At 42.8% G+C, this 17,125-nt stretch overlaps 1 protein-coding gene across 1 annotated transcript in view; it reads left to right on the top strand.

Moving 5' to 3' along the window:
• Positions 1–17,125, top strand: part of GRAP2 (GRB2 related adaptor protein 2) — a 102,187-nt gene that overhangs the window by 462 nt on the left and 84,600 nt on the right. The gene's annotated exons all lie outside the window — the stretch shown is intronic.

Raw genomic sequence — 17,125 nt, 5'->3', positions numbered from 1 at the left:
AAAAAAAAAATCTGCAATGAGCAATGCTTTTTATTTAGAACGGAATTCATGAATTTTAACTGAAGATGGGCATGTTGGGCATTAATATATGTATAATTATGCAAAACCACTGTTATGTCTCTAATGGAAATTAGATTCTACCACCAAGGCTGTATTTGGTGATAGTGTGCATCTTCATTTGTGCTGCATTTTATTTATTTATTTATTTCCTAGCAGCATGACCTAGGATTACAGTTGCTATGGTGATAAGACAGTTAGTGGAGGAAGGAGTGAAAGGTAAATTTGCTCATCTTCCTGTGTAGCACTCAGGAGGCGGGGGTGGGGGGGTTGAACTGGCAGTCTCATTGCCCAGTGTTGCATCTCAATTTCTCTGTGTCTTAGCTGGGTTTAGGGATGGGTACTCCTGGGCTGTAGGCCCAGGATTTAATCTTGTGACCATTTTCATACATTTGATGACCTGCATTTATTATTTTGAGTCTTGGACTTAGTGCTAGAGAGACTGAGTACCAATGGCTCCATGCCCCTAAGATATGCTGTGAATCCTTCCTGTTTACTGGGGTTTGTGTGATAGTGCTCCTTGCAGAAAGGGAGGTAGCATTCCCCCAAAATTCCTCCAAGCAGCAATGACATCTCCTGACCTGAGCAGCTGAAGTGCAGGGATTGTTTCCATGTTTTTGATAGTGCAGGAAAACTTGTTCTGAGTGCAAGGAATGTATATATGGCCCTATTTGAGCAACTGCTCAGAAGTCCTCACATCTCTCCTGCCTTGTACTCTGCAGCCAAAGCTATCTCTTAGCTTGCCTTACATCATGTGGAAGTGCTTTCCTGGCATCCTGCCTTACTCCTGTGTTACTGCTCACACTTGTCTGCACACTCGCCTGTTAAAACCATCTTCTCAATTTGCTTGGATCTCCTTGTGGAAATGCTTTTTATGGAAGCAGAGGCTGACCAGTCTTAGTGATTACAGGACTTCGGGCCGTTCCTTGCAATTGCCCTTGTAGAAGTAGCTGATCTATTCCTTTCTCCCTTTCCTTCTGAAGAGAGTGTAGTGCTGCCTCCCAGCAGTTTCAGCCCATCCTCCTAGCAGCAGTAACTCTGGAGCTTGGGGTTATGTTCTTCTATCAGGAATATCACAGGCTAACATATTGATGGGCAGTGAGTAAGCCTCAGGTTTTCACCAATTAGTTTCTGTCTAGCTTTCAGTATCTCCTTGGACTTACTGAACTTTTTATTAGGTAGGATTTTTCCACCAGAGATCTTATTACTGTGATTATCAAAAGACAAGCTTGTTTTAAAAGGGTCTCAGCTGCCCTGCTGCACTTCATGCTTTTCCCAAAGTGAACTCCTTGCTGGCATGCAGCTCGTCAACAGTGCAGCCACTTCAATGCAAGCAGACAGCTCTCTCCCACTCACTTGGATGGAAGTAAGGGAAATGAACTGGCTGACAGGGACAGTCCTGTGCTTGTAACCCTCTCTTGTACACTTTACTCAAGGAAAAATGCTTCTAAGCTACTGAGCCTCCCACCCACAGCCATCAGCATCCATCAGTGGCTACACACAATGCTCACAACTGGAGGAGATGGTGGAAAAAATGATGCATGATGTCCAGGGCTGACTAGAGAACAAAGGGATTTGTTTGTTAGCTTTAAGGGTGGGAGCTTAAAGCAGCTGTATTCTTCTGAGCCTGCTGGAGAGTTACTGATGCCCTCTCATGGGAGAGAAGATAGCCATGGGAGTAAGTCTCTTCCAGTCCAGAAGTTGGTGAAATTCTGAAAGAGCAGAGCAGCTGCTTCACCTGCTCCTCCCAAACCCCAAATATAGACTCACAGAATGGCTTGGGTTAGAAGGGACATAAACATCATCCAGTACCAACCTTCCCCTGAGAACAGAACAAACCTGCAGGTTGCTGCAACCCAATGAGACTGCTCAAGAAAGCGAGCTTGCCTGTTTTCTTCATACAACAGCACTCAACAGCACAGGCTGTTTGACTTCCCCCTTGAGGACTGTTTCAAAGCATTGGCAAGCATAGACTGGGGATTGGGGGCATGATTCTGTGTGCACAACCTAAGCAAGCAAGGAATAATAAAGAGCTGTACAAGGGGAGGAACAAAGTACGTTTTATTTATTTATTTATTTATTGCTCTTCTTCCCAAGGTGAAGAAAGCAGCGAGGTAGGAAATGTCTTTTTCTCCTGAGAATACCATCTGGCCAAGTTCTGTTTCAGCTGTGCCACATTCAGTGTCAATGAGATGAGGCTGGTGAAGCTGTGCTTCCTTCTCTTAGCCAAAGCCAGGCGTAAGCATGAAGTCAAGACAGACTTATTGCTCAGCCTTTGGGAATTTAGGTTAACACTTTGGTTTGCCTGGTGGTGATGAAGTGTCAGATAGCAGCTGCCTGCAGGGGATAGCCTCTTGGTCTTAAGCATGCTGCAGGTCAGTCCAGATCAGCTGCACACTGAGTCATAAACACTATGCTGAGGTTTGGGAGCAGTCTAACAGTGCTTCATTTGGCACGTGCCAGTGATGGGTCACCAAAACTGATACAGCATTCATCAGGATCTTCATCAGTCTTTGACTTAGAAACATGAAATCTTAGAATTGTTTGAGTTTGAAGGGACCCTTAAGGGCCAACTGGTCCAACTCCCCTGCAATGAACAGAGACGTCGACAGGTAGATCATGGTGCTCAGAGCCCCTCCAGCCTGACCTCGATCTCTCAAGGGATGGCATCCACCACTTCTCTGGGCAATCTGTTCCCATGCCTCCCATCTGCTTTCTTAGCCTTCTTCACGTCTGAAGATGTGAAAAGTGTGTGTGTGTGCGTTTGTGTGTGTACATACAAACATACAAACTCAGTGATTCTGGCAGTTGGGTGTAAAGAGAGGGCTGGAGGCACCCTGGGTAGCTGTCACTGGCCTCTCCTCTGGAAGAGAGCGTGCTGGAAAAAAAAAAAGAAAAGAAAAAAAAAACAAACAGATAATTTCATTATTCTCCTTCTGTAAATAGTCATCATAAGCAGTTAAATGGGAGCAGCTGCGGATAGTGAATCCTGGCTTGTCATTGTCCTTCACCAGGAGGACAGCCCAGTCAGCACTCAAATATCCTTCCCCTCTCTGTCCCCCTTCATTGCCTCCGTGTGCTGCATCCTCATGCTGCCTGGGCTTTGTAAAGAGCACAGAGAGGCATGGCTACAGCAAGCATATGCTGTGTCTGTGACTGTAATCTCAAATGAATTAGCCAGGTGCTTAAGGACAGAAGCTATCTCTAGGGGAGAAGTTAGATGCGGGATGGCTGTCACAGGTTAGATTTCCCCAGTGAGGAGTGGGTAATAGGGTCAGAAGAGGTTGCAGCCTTGCTTTCACGTCTCCAGATCTTGATGCAGCAATGTGATTTCATTGACTGACCTCTTGTGACCTGTCCATCAGATGCAGATTTGTCATGTCCAGAGCCAACAGGTAGCCAGAAGCAATGCGGATAGAGCAGCAAGGTTCCTGTATGCTTGGCAGGAAAGAGAGGGGGGTGATAAATTCTTCTGGCTGTAGGACAGAAGGAAATGGTGGTGTGTGGGAAGGACGCAAGATTGCCCACCTGCTTTAGGATCTTTTGTATCTGCAGGGTTTACATGCAGATTGTCGGTCACTGCATAACGAATAGATGACAACTTGGGGCAAGGAACATTCTAGCATTTTATATAGCAGGAGCCACAAGATGTGGTTATGTCCGTTCTTAGCGGGTGTCTGCACTCCAAAGTTTGTTCAGATGACTAAGATTCCTCTTGGAGCCAATGCTGGGCCATCAGGGATGTGTCATGTCCTTATCCTGCTGACACATTCGAATCCCCTGATGGGAAGAGGACAGGAGTTGGTTGAGAGTGGTGCTGCTGCATCCTCAGCAAAGATGGGCATACACTACTGTGTCTTTCTCAGCTCTCTTCCTCACCCTAAGATTTTCCCATAGAACTGAATGAAGAAGGATGCATGTGTGTGCTTGGCTTTCCCCTTGGGTCAGGGTAAGGTCTGGTGCAGGAAGTTTTGTGCCCAGCAGCTGGGCTCGCTCTGGAATCGGGTGCTTGTGACTACTAATGGGTGGCAATGAAAAACCTCAATGAGCGATGGAGGTTTTTAGATGGGGTTTTATTATTAGCATTTATTTTATACCTAGGTATGATGTGACTTTAGAGATTTCATGTATTTTTGAGGCAATCCTGTTGCTTATAAATTCTGTGCTTTTTGCTTTGCTATCCCCTTTTAGAGGGGAAGAAGCAACAGAAACACTCCAACCTGTAAGCCTTTAGAGTGCAACCATTTTCCTTGGTATGTGGAGACTAGGAAGAATGAAAGGGAGGCAGTAGGAACAGATTGAAAATGAAGATCATAGTCAGCTTTTTAATCCTCTTTAAATAGTAATTCCATAGTTAGGGACACTACTGCAGCTCCACTGTCTTCCATGAATCTGGATGTGATAAGAAACAGCTCTTTTCAAGTGCTGCTTTGTCTTAGAAATTGGAGTAAAGAAGTCCCCTTCCCTTGCTCCGTTTTTACCCATAGCTCTCAGTGATGTGTACAGGAAGATCAAGTAAACCTGAGTGCCTGATGATTGTGGTATGACTTACGGCTTCTCACTCCAAATGAGCAAATTCCTGGCAGTCTAAATGTAGTCTGTTGTGTTGTAACCAGGGCCTCCCACCAGCTCATTTGTATATATACCATTCTGCACCACTCAGTGGGTCTGGGCAACCGCAGTGCTTTAGAGACAAACTCAATTCCAAACAAAAATCCAGAGACATGCCCTGTGCTTAGGGATAGCAGCCACTCAGGAGGCAAGGTGCAAGTAACAATATGAACAGATGAGGATGGTCCTAAAGGTAGGTACAATCTTGCACCAGTGAGGAGAGAATGAGGTAGGGGAGAGGGGAGATGGAGGGTGGCAAGAGCTGATCTAGCCAGGAACAATGATATGGGGCTGAGCGGGGGAAATGGAGCCTGAGGATCAGCAGAGGATTACTGTTCTATTAGCCTCTGGATTAGTGTCTCAGGGTCAGACACTGTAGAATAGACTGTATTGAATTATTTCTTATCAGCTGGTGCTGACTGACTGATGAGGGTCTGTCCCAGTAATCTCTCTGGTTTGGCAAAGTATTGCCTGTGTTCAGGCTGGTGTGTTGCACTAAAAAGCTTGGAAGGAGATGGCTTTTAGGAATACAAAAGCCATGTGGAGATGAGAAATTAAGAGGAATAGGAGTTGAAAGAGGCATGCAGTAGTTGTTTAATACTATCTTTTCTCAAGTTGCAAGGGCTCTCATCTCCAGATCAGCTCTCTTTAGACAAAGCTGAGATGTCGAATCTTTGATTGCGATAGCTTTGATTCCAAAGCCTTTCCATGTTCCTATTTATTCTTCAAAGGTGAATTCATACTAGTCAGATCTGCTTTGGCTACAGGTTAAAACAATATCCCCAGATATTTTAGGCCACAGAAAACAGATATATGTGCGAATAAGAAAGCAGACTGCAAAGATAAGAAGGCACGTCTGCCTGCAACCTTCTTCTAACTGCTGTGGGTTTGGAAGAGGCACAGACAGATGAAAGTGACAGAAGGTGATATTGCTTCAGCAGGAGGTGCACCTACAGCCAGGCTGGCTCTCATCAGTTGTGGGTGTGGTGATACTGTAGTTGTTCGGTCGTTTTTCTGGGGAGAGGAGGGCAGGGGGGGGATTAAGAGAAAAGGGTACCATCATTCTTTCTTCTCACCATTACAGATTTTTGTGCAGTTTTCTCTGGGAGCAGGACACAAACTGTTCTGTTTGTCCATCATCTAGTAGGGACAAAAGGCAGATCACGCTTGGCAGTCCTATGAACCATGCCAGGCCACAAATACCTTCTCTTTGGAGCCTAGGCTGCCTTCTGGTCCAGAAAGCCATATGTTTCATAGCCGACACAGCAGGGAGAGCTGAATCCTGTCTGTTAGCATGCTTTATAGTGATAGTTGGTATGAGATTAACAGAGATCAGTGCTTATCTTGGCCCTCTATTACCTCTTGGTAATTCTTCCTGAATGAAGCTGTTGCCAAGAGGAGCAGTGGGTAGTAGCTAGTCTGAGCACCTGAAGTTGAGTGGAGAAGGGTTTAAATTGGTGGCTTTGCTCCTGCTACCTTCTTTCTGGAGGTACAAAGAGGCATGGGACTACCAATGAGAGAAGCTGTGGTTCCAGTGCTGTGAAGGATTATTCATAGAATCATAAAACTGAGTTGGAAGGGTCCTTCTAAAGGCCATCTAGTCCAACTCCCCTGCTATGAACAGGGACACTTACAACTAGATCGTGTTGCTCAGAGGCTCTGCAGCTTGACCTTGAATGTCTCCAGGCATGGGGCGTCACCACCTTTCTGGGCAACATGTTCCAGTGCTTCACTATCCTTACTGTAAAGAATATATACATTCAAAAAAAATAATAATTCTTCCTTATATCTAGTCTAAGTCTCCCCTCTTTTAGTTTGAAATTGTTTCCCCATCTTCCCTAGTCCTATCCCAACAGACCCTGCTAAAGAGTCTATCCTCTTCTTTCTTACAGCCCCCCTTTAGGTACTGAAAGGCTGCTGTCAGATCTCCCCAGGGCCTTCTCTTCTTCAGGATGAACAGCCCTGAAGAAGCAGCTTGCTCAGCCTGTCTTCATAGGGAGGGTTATTTTTGTGGTCCTCCTCTGGACACAGGTCCATGTCTCTCCTGTGCTGAGCACTCCACATCTGGGTGCAGTACACCAGGTGAGGTTTCACAGCACAGAGCAGAGGGGCAGGATCACCTCCCTCTCCCTGCTGACCACTCTGTTTTGGAAGCAGCCCAGGACACAGTTGGCTCTGTGGGCTATGAGGGCACACTGCTGGCTCATGTCTAGCTGTGATCTACCAATACCCCCAAGTCCTTTTCAGCAGGGCTATGCTCCACCTTTACATCCCCCAGCTTGTACTAGTAGTGCGAGTTGCCACAGTCCAGGTGCCAGACCATGCACTTGGCTTTGTTGCACTTCATGAGGTTCTCTTAAGCTACTGCTCAAGCATCTCTGGCTGTGTCTGGATGACATCCCACCTCTCAGGTGTGCTGACAGCAACACAAAATGCTGTAATCTGCAAACTTGTTGAGGGTGCACACACTGTTGATGTAAATGAAGATATTAAAGAGCATTAGTTCCAGTACTGACCTTTGAGGGATACTACTTGCCCCTGATCTCCATTCAGACGTAGAGCCACTGACCACTGTTTTTTGGATACAATCTCACTGTTGGCTTCTTGTCCGTCAAACAGTCAGCATGTCAAATCTGTATCTGTCCAGTTTGGAGAGGAGGATGTTGCACAGTACCATGTCAATGGCCTTACTGAATTCCAGATAGATGACATCAGTAGCTCTTTCCTTATCACCCGTCATGCCATCATAGAAGGCCATTAGGTTGGTGAGGCAGGACCTGCCCTTGGTGAAGCCTTTGAGCAAAGCTGACTTCCCATCACCAGAAATTTCTGGCCATTCAAAGGTTTGCTATGATGCAAACAAATGGGAACTAGGCACTTACAGGCAGCAAGGGTCCTGCCTCACATGCATTTTGAGTGTAGGATATGGCAGTAGGCATCTATACAAATAATTGACAATTAGATCTGGTTCCTGAATGCAAGCCTCCCAGCTACTTCTGCACGAGTTTTGATGCTCCAGCTGATATGGGGGGGATTTTGCGTCCAAACTGATTAGTTTGGTTCACAGACAGAAATATAGTCTCTCCTTTCTCTGTGCAATCCCCTAGTCAGTTCTTAGTGTAATCATGAGAACATCCTGTGGCCTGCCTGACCCACCTCAGAAACAACACTGAGTGCTTCTCGCCTAAGAGAAGTGTGAGAATGAGGCTCGTGCCTGGTCTACGATCACAGTGGCTCTTGAGAAATATTCAGCTTTACTAGGCGTCACTGACTGATGCTCAGCTGGGAGACTTTTGAGGAAGTACATGTAATTCATGAATGAAAGCTGATGGCTCACTAGGTAATACTCGAGCTCTCTCACACTGTAGCAGAGGTATTTTGTTACCAAAGGTACTGGATTTTCATTTAGCCATAAACCCAAGGGCTTAATCATTAGCAATACTGTAATGTCTTCCACAGGAGTTTGAATGCAATGCTGAATGTTCCACTAAATCTCATCTAGAGAAAGTAGTATTCTGCTGAATTAGCACTTGCTGGGTGATTCAACTAGAACAGTTACTCTTCATTTTCGTCTCTCTGACTCTGCTATACTTATTATGTGCTGTTATATAACTTAGTTCTGATGTGAAAGTAGCTATATTTCAGGGTTGGATGAATGATCCCTATATGATATGCATATGTCTGAGAAATACTTTGGATAAAAGATCCTAAAAAATGAAGGTTATTTTACCTTTCCATTGGTGTATCTTTGTTGCATGCTATTTAGCAACTTTTGCTGTTGTTCTGTCTCAATGCTTTGTTGAAGGAAGTGTTGCGAACAGTTTGGAGAGTGCTGGCATATATTATTAATTGTCTTTTATAGGTTGTTTTTTCTCTTTTGAAACTCCACACTTTACAGGCATAATGATAAAGCAATGTAGCAACAAGGAGTTAGGGAGGAAAAAGCTCGGCAAAGTATTTGTCCTGTTCTAAGCCAAGCTTTGAGGCTGGCATAATATCAGAGACTTCTCTCAGGGTCTTAAGGTACAATTAAAAAAAAAAAATAAATAAAAAATTAGTAATAACAGGAAAGGGGTGAAAGGTGGATGCACAATGTTCCAGGCAGGATAAAATCAGCAACCCATCTGGGTCTCTGACAACTTCTCAAAGTAGGGCTTTGTACTCTGAGATCTATTCTGACAGCAGAGTGTTTTGGAAATGTTTAGGACTCTTGCCATCATATTTCTTTTAAAGTCTGATTACCTTATGTGACATATCTTCAGCTGTTGTAAATTGATAGCGCTTCATCAGCCTCAATGGCATCTTGTCAGTTTGTGTCGGCAGAGAATTAGCCCTCTGCATCCAGACACATTGCCTTGAGCTTGGTTGGGATTTCATCCGAAGTCATTATGAGCCTGATGAGAGAGTGCTGGAGGAAAGACATAGGTTATGGTAGGTCATGGTGAGGACTGACCCTGTAAGTGGAACTAATTTCTTTTCGATTTACTACTAATTCCAGTTTTTCCAGTTTCTTGTTATGATTTTGGCTCTAGGACATATCATCTTCTGAGATACAAAAACCTGTATCTGTTGAGCCTTCTGTGCCATCCCTCCTAAGAATGGGGAAGATGCTGGGTTTTTTGTTCCAGCCAGAACCAATGTGAGAAACCCCACCAGAAGTCCCCATGCAACTACCTTTGATACTCATCTTTGCTTGTCATGAAGCTACTATGTGATACTTCTGTGATGCAGTGTTTTATCATAAACCAGGCATAAGAATTTCTCTACAAAGAATAGTTTAAAGTCTCCTTTCACATCTATTAGTCTGAAATGTGCTATGGAAGTGTAAATCATGTCACTAGTTGTCAGGAAGCACCTAGCCTTCAGAGTGTCCTGTTGCATTACTGAGGGAGGGAGAAGGCCAGCAGGGCAAGGAAAAAAAAAAAAAGTTGAATTTTTGAATGATTTTTCACTTCATTTAGAGTATTAGCATTCAGTTTTATTCTTCATCTTGCCCTGAGACTGGAGGTCCTAATGTGAGAGTCACATGGACATGGAGGATAACAGCATTGCCCTTGCTCCTGACTTACTGCACAGGCAGTTCTGTCATCTGGGGTTCAAATTGATTTTCCTATGGGCAAACCTTCTCATAATACAGAAATGTTTTAATTTCTGGACTTAAGCAGGCGCTGCCTTTTCCAGTGGCTGGAAGTCTCAAGAGGAAGGGCTTCCTCAGCCTCGTAGCACCAGGGAGTGCAGTTGGGTCTCCTAGTCTGGCTTAGTGGTACTGGGCTCAGATTCATACACCACCATAATGATGTGTGTTTTTTTTTTGTTTTTTTTTTCCTGTCTTACTTCAGCTCTGAGTAAGTTCACCTGACTGCATGTGATAGTATGTTTCTTCCAACGTGGTGGTGTGGTTTAACCCAGCAAGCAGCTTAACACCAAGCAGTCTTACTTCCCTTCCCCCTCCCAGTGGGAGGCCGTCCCAGTAAATTGTCCATGGAGTTAATTTAGTCCATGACTTTTGACACCATCTTGTTATAACAGTCCTTCAGTGTGAAAGGGATGATGCATGGTGGTGGATTACAGCTTGCTGAAGTTAGTTCTGCTTCCATCAGAACTCTTTCTTCTTTGATTCTGGGTGATTCTTACTGTAATACCATTGACAAGGCATATAACGACCATAGTAATGATGACATTTATTATTGTCTAGCAATTAACCTCAATTCAAATTATTGCCTGTTCTCACCCAGCAGTTGTAGGTGGATGGTTGCACTAGATGATCTTGCCAGTCTTCTCTAACCTTCGTGATTCTATCAAATGTCTCTGTGATTCTCTGTGGCAGATGTTTATACAGAGTTCATCATCATTAAGAGCCAACTCGCTGGCAGTAATGACCTGGAGAGATAAAGAGAAAAGCTTATAAAAACAATGTTGCTTGTTGTGTGTTACATACATGTTCTTGCATGTCATAGAGCTGTCGCGTTGCTTGTAGCAAAGTGTTGCATACTGTCATGTGTTTTTGTGTGTCACAAAAACAGTGTCATATGTCATTGTATGTTACATGCATACAGTGGAAAAGTATTAGGATGACATGAGATCCCATCAGCAATATCAAGTTCTTGACAACTGAGGCAGTACTGGATGGGCCACCTTCACCTGTGGCGTCTGTACTATGGAAGATCTGAGTCAAAGCCATCCAGAGTCCACACGGGCTTCTCTGTCTGCCTTCATAAACTCTCCTGCAATGAACAGGGACACCTTCAGCTAGATTAAGATGCTCACAATCCAGGCTGACCCTGAATGGATTCAAGGACAGAGCATCCACCACATCTTGGGACAATCTGTTCCAGTGCCTTGCTACCTTTTTCCTTATATCCAGTCTAAATCTCTTCTCTTCTAGTTTGAAACCACTTCCCCTTTTCCTATCCCAACAGACCCTGCTAAAGAGCCTGTCCCCTTCTTACTTACAGACAGCTTTAGATACTGAAAGGCCGCTCTCAGGTCTCCCCAAAGCCTTCTCTTCTCCAGGCTGAACAGCCCCAGCTCTCTCAGCCTGTTTTTGTAGGTAGGAGTTCCATCTCTTCAATCATTTTTGTGGCTTCTTGCACTTACCCCTTCAGCTCCTCTCTCCATATCTACCATAAGATATTGTTCCCTCTTGCGAGTGTTTTGTCAGACTAAATTCAGTAATACCAATGAGAAGTTTGGACATAACAGCTAGGGAGGACCTTAAAAGGATCCAGGTGGAATTCATAAAATTTGTGCAGCGCAGGAGAGTCCAGGAAAATACACTCAAAAATCTCCCTGTCACACTTCTCTCATGAGTCTGAGTCGCATTGAGGGGTATTTTCCTGTGGTACAATGGCATGTTTTTGTGTATACATTTTTATATATCTCAGTGGAGCTAATTAATATGTACATAAATAAAAGCAAGTACTTCAGTTTGGAAAAAGAAAAGATGTAGCTGAATGCATCAAATACCTGTTATAGACTTCTGCATCTTAGTTGAAGTGAGGACATTTGATTTCTTTTTTCCCCAGAATGTAGTTGGTGGTAATCTTCCTCTTGTCGTATAATCACAAATAAATCTCCTGTTTTGTTTAGTAATTGAAATTGGCATTTTTCAGACTGCTGCTCCAAGGCACTACAGGAATCAATACGATATGTGACAGTATCAATTGATTTGTGAGCAGTGGCACCTACAACTGAGGATTTTGGGCCTTGGGGATCAAATACCTGGAAAGAACAGAAAAATCACTCCAAATTGGGAGTGACTGTGAGGGAAGGGAGATGATCCCCAGGCCGGATCCCAAAGTACAATGACCAGAACCATTCCTTGTTTTGTTAGGGACTTTGTGTGTGATTATATACAAGCACTGAAAATTATCACATGTAATTTATTTGGATTGTAGATTTCGTACTGCCTAAAGTGGAATTGTACCAGATTTGCAGGTGCTTTGATTCCTTCCTCCTTTGTCCAGATGGCGATAGCATGTATGGCAAAACATTCCATACATGGCTGTTCCTTAATTTTGGAATTCTGGTCTCAGGGGGAGTAGAGAAAAACATATTCTTTAGATTGGATATAAGGAAGAATTTCTCCTCATAAAGAGTGGTGATGCGCTGGCACAGGCTGCCCAGGGAGATGGTGGAGTCACTGTCCCTGGAGATATTCAAGAAAGGGCAGATGTAGTATTTAAGGACATGGTTTAGTGGGCAATATTGGTGGTAGGTGAATGGTGGGACTAGATGGTCTTAAAGGTCTTTTCCAACCTTAATGATTCTATGATGTGCTGGGCTATTTTAAAAGGAGGGAATAAATGGAAGGTGGAGAGTCTACAGAATGCCTCTGTATATGTCTAGATAAATTTCAGGCCATTCTTCTGCTGTTCTCAGCCCTTCCAGCCTGAGATATTCCTGGCAAGCTGTTTTTTTTTTCCTTTTTTTTTTTTCCCACATTCATTGGTCCTATGAAGCAATGTGTCTTAAAATGAAGAGCTAGGGATTAATGAGCCATGTGGAAATACTAATTTGTCTGAGTTAGAGGAGATTAGCTTGCCTAGATTATTAATGTAATTAATCTAGAGACTAGAAATGCACATTCAGTATTGCAGACTCGCTGAGTTTCTAAGAAGTTTGTAGTTCAACTTATTAAAAGAGAACTTCAAAACACATTTAAAAAAAAAAAATTAATGAAACCATAGAATATCTTGAGTTGGAACGGTCTCACAAGGATCACTGAGTCCAACTCTTCTGCTCTGAGAAGATATACGTAAATAATTTGTCTCACTGCTGTAATAATTTACCTATTTATAGTGACCTGAGGGATCTTCAAGAGGTCAGCTCCTCTGGGAGCTTCAGCTCAGGGTGTGCACGTGAACTGTGTGCTATGCAGAGGGGAAAGGATACCTCAAAATAAGTTGCAGAGCTGAAATTCTTGCCTGTGCCCTTCTGTCCCATCACAGTGGAGAAATGTTTGCCTTTTGCTTTTTCTCTTTTCCCTGTTGCTGTCTTTTCTCATTTCTCACATAAAAAAAGGCCACAGGAACCTTTCATAAGCATCAGAAGAGAGCTGCTGTGGAACCCAGGGTGTGCTGATACTGGGAAAACTATGCTGCCTATAAGGGAACAAGCAGTCAAGTTGGCTTTGTCAAACTGGGAAAAGCAATGAGTGGCTTGCAGAGGTGGACAAAGATAATTCCTGATGCTGGGAGAAAAAACTGAAAAAGAAAATGGGACAAAGAGTTCAACTCTGCCCTGTCCGATTCCTAAGAGTATGTGTGAAGTTGCATGTCCAACCACTAAATTGTTTCCTTTCCCAGGCCTTGGGTTTGGGGGTCAACATGATACGGTTCATCTTGCCTTTTAAAAGCTCTGTTTTAAGAATTTTACAGTTACAAATCTATCTGAAAAAGTACAAAGCATGAAGACTGGTGCTAAAATGAACGTGCAGGCTGAAGCTGCTATGGGAAAAGCATAGCATTTTGAAAAAGGGAAAAAAAGATGTTGGCTTATAGCTTGTGCTGTTTTTTGAATTGGTTTCAGGGAATTCAGTAATTCTTCTGGAAACATTTGTAATGTGGAGCTGCTGAGTGAACTTGTTTTACCAATGTTCTGAAGTGAAGCATTGAGCTTTATAACCTTAGACATTGGATTTTATTTCCAGCTCTTTGAGAACAAGGGGAGGAGCAGCTTTCCTTTCTGACATTTACGTTAATTCATAAAAATTACAGGTATCTGCCAAAATACCCCAAATTGTGGGGGAGGTGGAAATTGGGTCGCAGGGAAAGATTAACATTGAACAAAAATATTTGCCAGGAGTTTAAGATCAGAGTGAAAACTGCACAGTAGGAGAAAAGGTTGCCTGTGCTTCTTGCAGAACCTCGGCTGGCTCATTACCTTAACTGAGGATGAAGAGCCAACATTGCACTAATTTTCTTTGTGCTTGTTTGCTCGTCAGCTTTGCTTCATACACTGTCAGTTCTTTTTATGCTACCCTTTTGATGGGGGCTACTTGGATTGATTTTGGATACCTTTCTGGTTAGGGAATGCAAAGCCATGTTCTCAGAAGACAAACCTTCCATGGGGAGGGGTGTATCTTGTAGATGCAAAAATTTGCAGACAATTTGTGAACAGCTGCTCCTCTGGGTGGACAGAGGGAAGAAGGACATGTGCCCACAGTGGATTGTAATATATTCATCACTGCCAGACATATTCTGATTAACAGTAGTTGTCTCTTTCACTGAAGCATGACGATCAGGGCCAATCCATCCTCTCTCTCTCTGTGTTGCCTTCCAAACAACCCTCACCAGTCACTTATTCTCCCATTAGTCCTTTATCAGACAGTGCTTAAACTGCCACTTGAAATCAGCTTCATCGAGTCTATTATTGGCATATCCCCTTCTATTTCCAGTTCTCAGCTTCTCCAGTCAAACTTCTGTTATCATTGCATATTCTTCAATGCCCATAAATCCATCAGCCTGGTCTTTCCACACTGACACGTAATTGTGTTAACCTTTTGTTGTTCTCCTTTCCCTTCTTGGCGTATGGAGCATCCTTTGGCAAGGAAAGTTGTATATTGAGTATGGAATATTGTATAATAAACCCAGAGATTACATAAAATAATGTTATGTTGTATTAAGTGTGGCTGGCACCTCTTGGTATTAAAGATTATTTGAAAAGGACACTTTGGGATTGAAATTGCTACCAATTTTTGAGGGGATGGGATGTTCTATGTTTTTGTAATATTACATACAGACATATCTTCTCCAAATAGATCCTAAATTACTTAAACAGCTATACAAATTATATTTGAACCGTAGCTAGAACTTTGCTGTTTCTAAGGCTAAATTCATCTAGCACTCAGCAATATTATGTGACAGTTATGACAGGGAATTAAATATACTTTCAGTAGAACTGCAGGGAGGACTTTTATGTTAAATGAAATATTCCAGAGTTGTGGTTAAAGTGCAGGAGGGCTTTTTACTTGTAAAGACTTGCCACAAACAAATGTACCACAGAAAAAGTCAAGCCTTCAGAATTTCTCTTCAGCTGTCTCTGCTAGGTGGTGCACGAGCCCTTAGTTCCTCTACATCTTGCTGGTCAGTTAAATATTAGCTTAAATTGAAAGATGCCATGTGAACTGCAGCCTCTGTTTTCTTCAGTATACTAGTACTTTTGGGGATATGAGTCAACCATTCATCTCAGTCCAACCTATCTGAATTATACTGGAGACCCTCTATGCTAGAGGGATCAAATTATTTTCTTTGCTGCTCTCTGCTTGACTCCATTTTTCAAATACCATGTGCTAAGAAGGAGATGGGTTTGGGTAGTCTGGCATGCCATGGATGCATTCTGCTTTACTGAAAGTCAGGTTGCTTGTATTTAGGAACCTACCTAAGGAGAAGTCTTAAATTCCAACTGAGACTCTACACGGACCATGTCATAAATATCTGCTCAGAAGATATTCTAAAAGTGAGAACATCCTGGGAACTTCAGGGCAGATTTCTTTCTGTAATTCATAGGATTGTTAAGATGTATTTATGTGTGCATCTGGATTTTGCTAGTAGGAATAAGTTAAATCATATATTTTAGTTGCTAGCTAGTTCTAGTCCATCATCTCTGTGATAAGGGAGCAAAATAGGGTTGGGTCTATTGCAGGGCTTCATTAGGCACTGGACAGTTCTTAAGAGTGGTTGGAAACCACTCTAGACTCTGTGCTTTGCCCTTGCAACAGGACCCTTCTGAGGATAATGGAAAAATTGTCTATTCTGTATTGGTCTGATAGCCAGGGAAGAAACTGCCAGCTGTTTTATGGAGGTATGCAAAACATATACTGGCAAGCTGCCAAGAGGAAAATTTCTGATTGCTGTAGAAGGACAGTAGATTGTAGAGGCTGCGGGCTGTAAAACAGACTGCTTTGGACTCTGTTTAGTCTGTGGTATGAGAAGCAAATTGTAAAATAATGTTTTAAGAAATCTATCGCTTAGAAAAGTAGGCGTTTGTTTAGAATTGTTATAAATCAGATTTTTGTATTGCATAGAATATTCCCTGGTTTATGGCAGTGTTTTTTTTTGTTTTGTTTTGTTTTCTCTCTGCAATATAATATGATGTAATAAGAAATATATAGATATTTCAATTCATTCTTTTTCAGGACTTGATCATAAATTTTCCGCTTCTTGCCCACTATTTCCAGTTGCTGCTCATGAGCTATCTTCACATCATCCCTTTATTTCCCTATTACTACCCTGATGTTTTCTTGATAAGACATATTTATTTTCTTGTTTATGAGAAAATGAGAAGATTGGGACATTCAGGGAGAACCCACAGATGCAAATACAGATGAAAATGCAGACTGCTTAGCAATACTCAGGCAGCAGGACAGCATAAGTGCTTTATTTTATATATGTGGTGAGTTCTTAAGGATTACACTCTTGAACAGTGGGCTATGCTAACAGTTTAAATAGTAAGAAAACTTTAGGATGCAGAAAATGGATTTTCAAGAAAGGAACTGAACAACTTGGTGTTAGATTATAGTAACTTGAACATCATAAATGAATTCTGATGGCTTGTGTGACATGGATTTAAGGAAGGTTCCAAGGTTCCTTGGATATAAAGAAAAAGTCTTTTCCTGTGAAGGTGGTGGGACATTTGAACAGGTTGCCTAGAGAGATGTGGATGCCCCATCCCTGGAGACTTTCATGGCCAGGCTGAGCAACTTAATCTAGCTGTGATGTTCCTGTTCATTGCAGGGGAGTTGGACTAGATGACCTTCAAAGGTCCCTTCCACTCTAAGCATTCTCTGATATAGATTAGAAGAGAATAAAGTTGCAAACAAAGGCTCACGTAGTCATCTTGAAAACTGCAAGTGACTAGAAGTATGCTTGGATGACTTTGCCTGGAATCTGTTTACGACCTTCAATTTGAGCTCTTTGAATGAAATAGAAGAGGAGAACTGAGCTGAACATAAATG

Source organism: Meleagris gallopavo, chromosome 1 (genome assembly GCF_000146605.3).
Source record: "Meleagris gallopavo isolate NT-WF06-2002-E0010 breed Aviagen turkey brand Nicholas breeding stock chromosome 1, Turkey_5.1, whole genome shotgun sequence".
NCBI lineage: Eukaryota > Metazoa > Chordata > Aves > Galliformes > Phasianidae > Meleagris > Meleagris gallopavo.
This window is presented reverse-complemented; position numbering and strand designations above follow the sequence as displayed.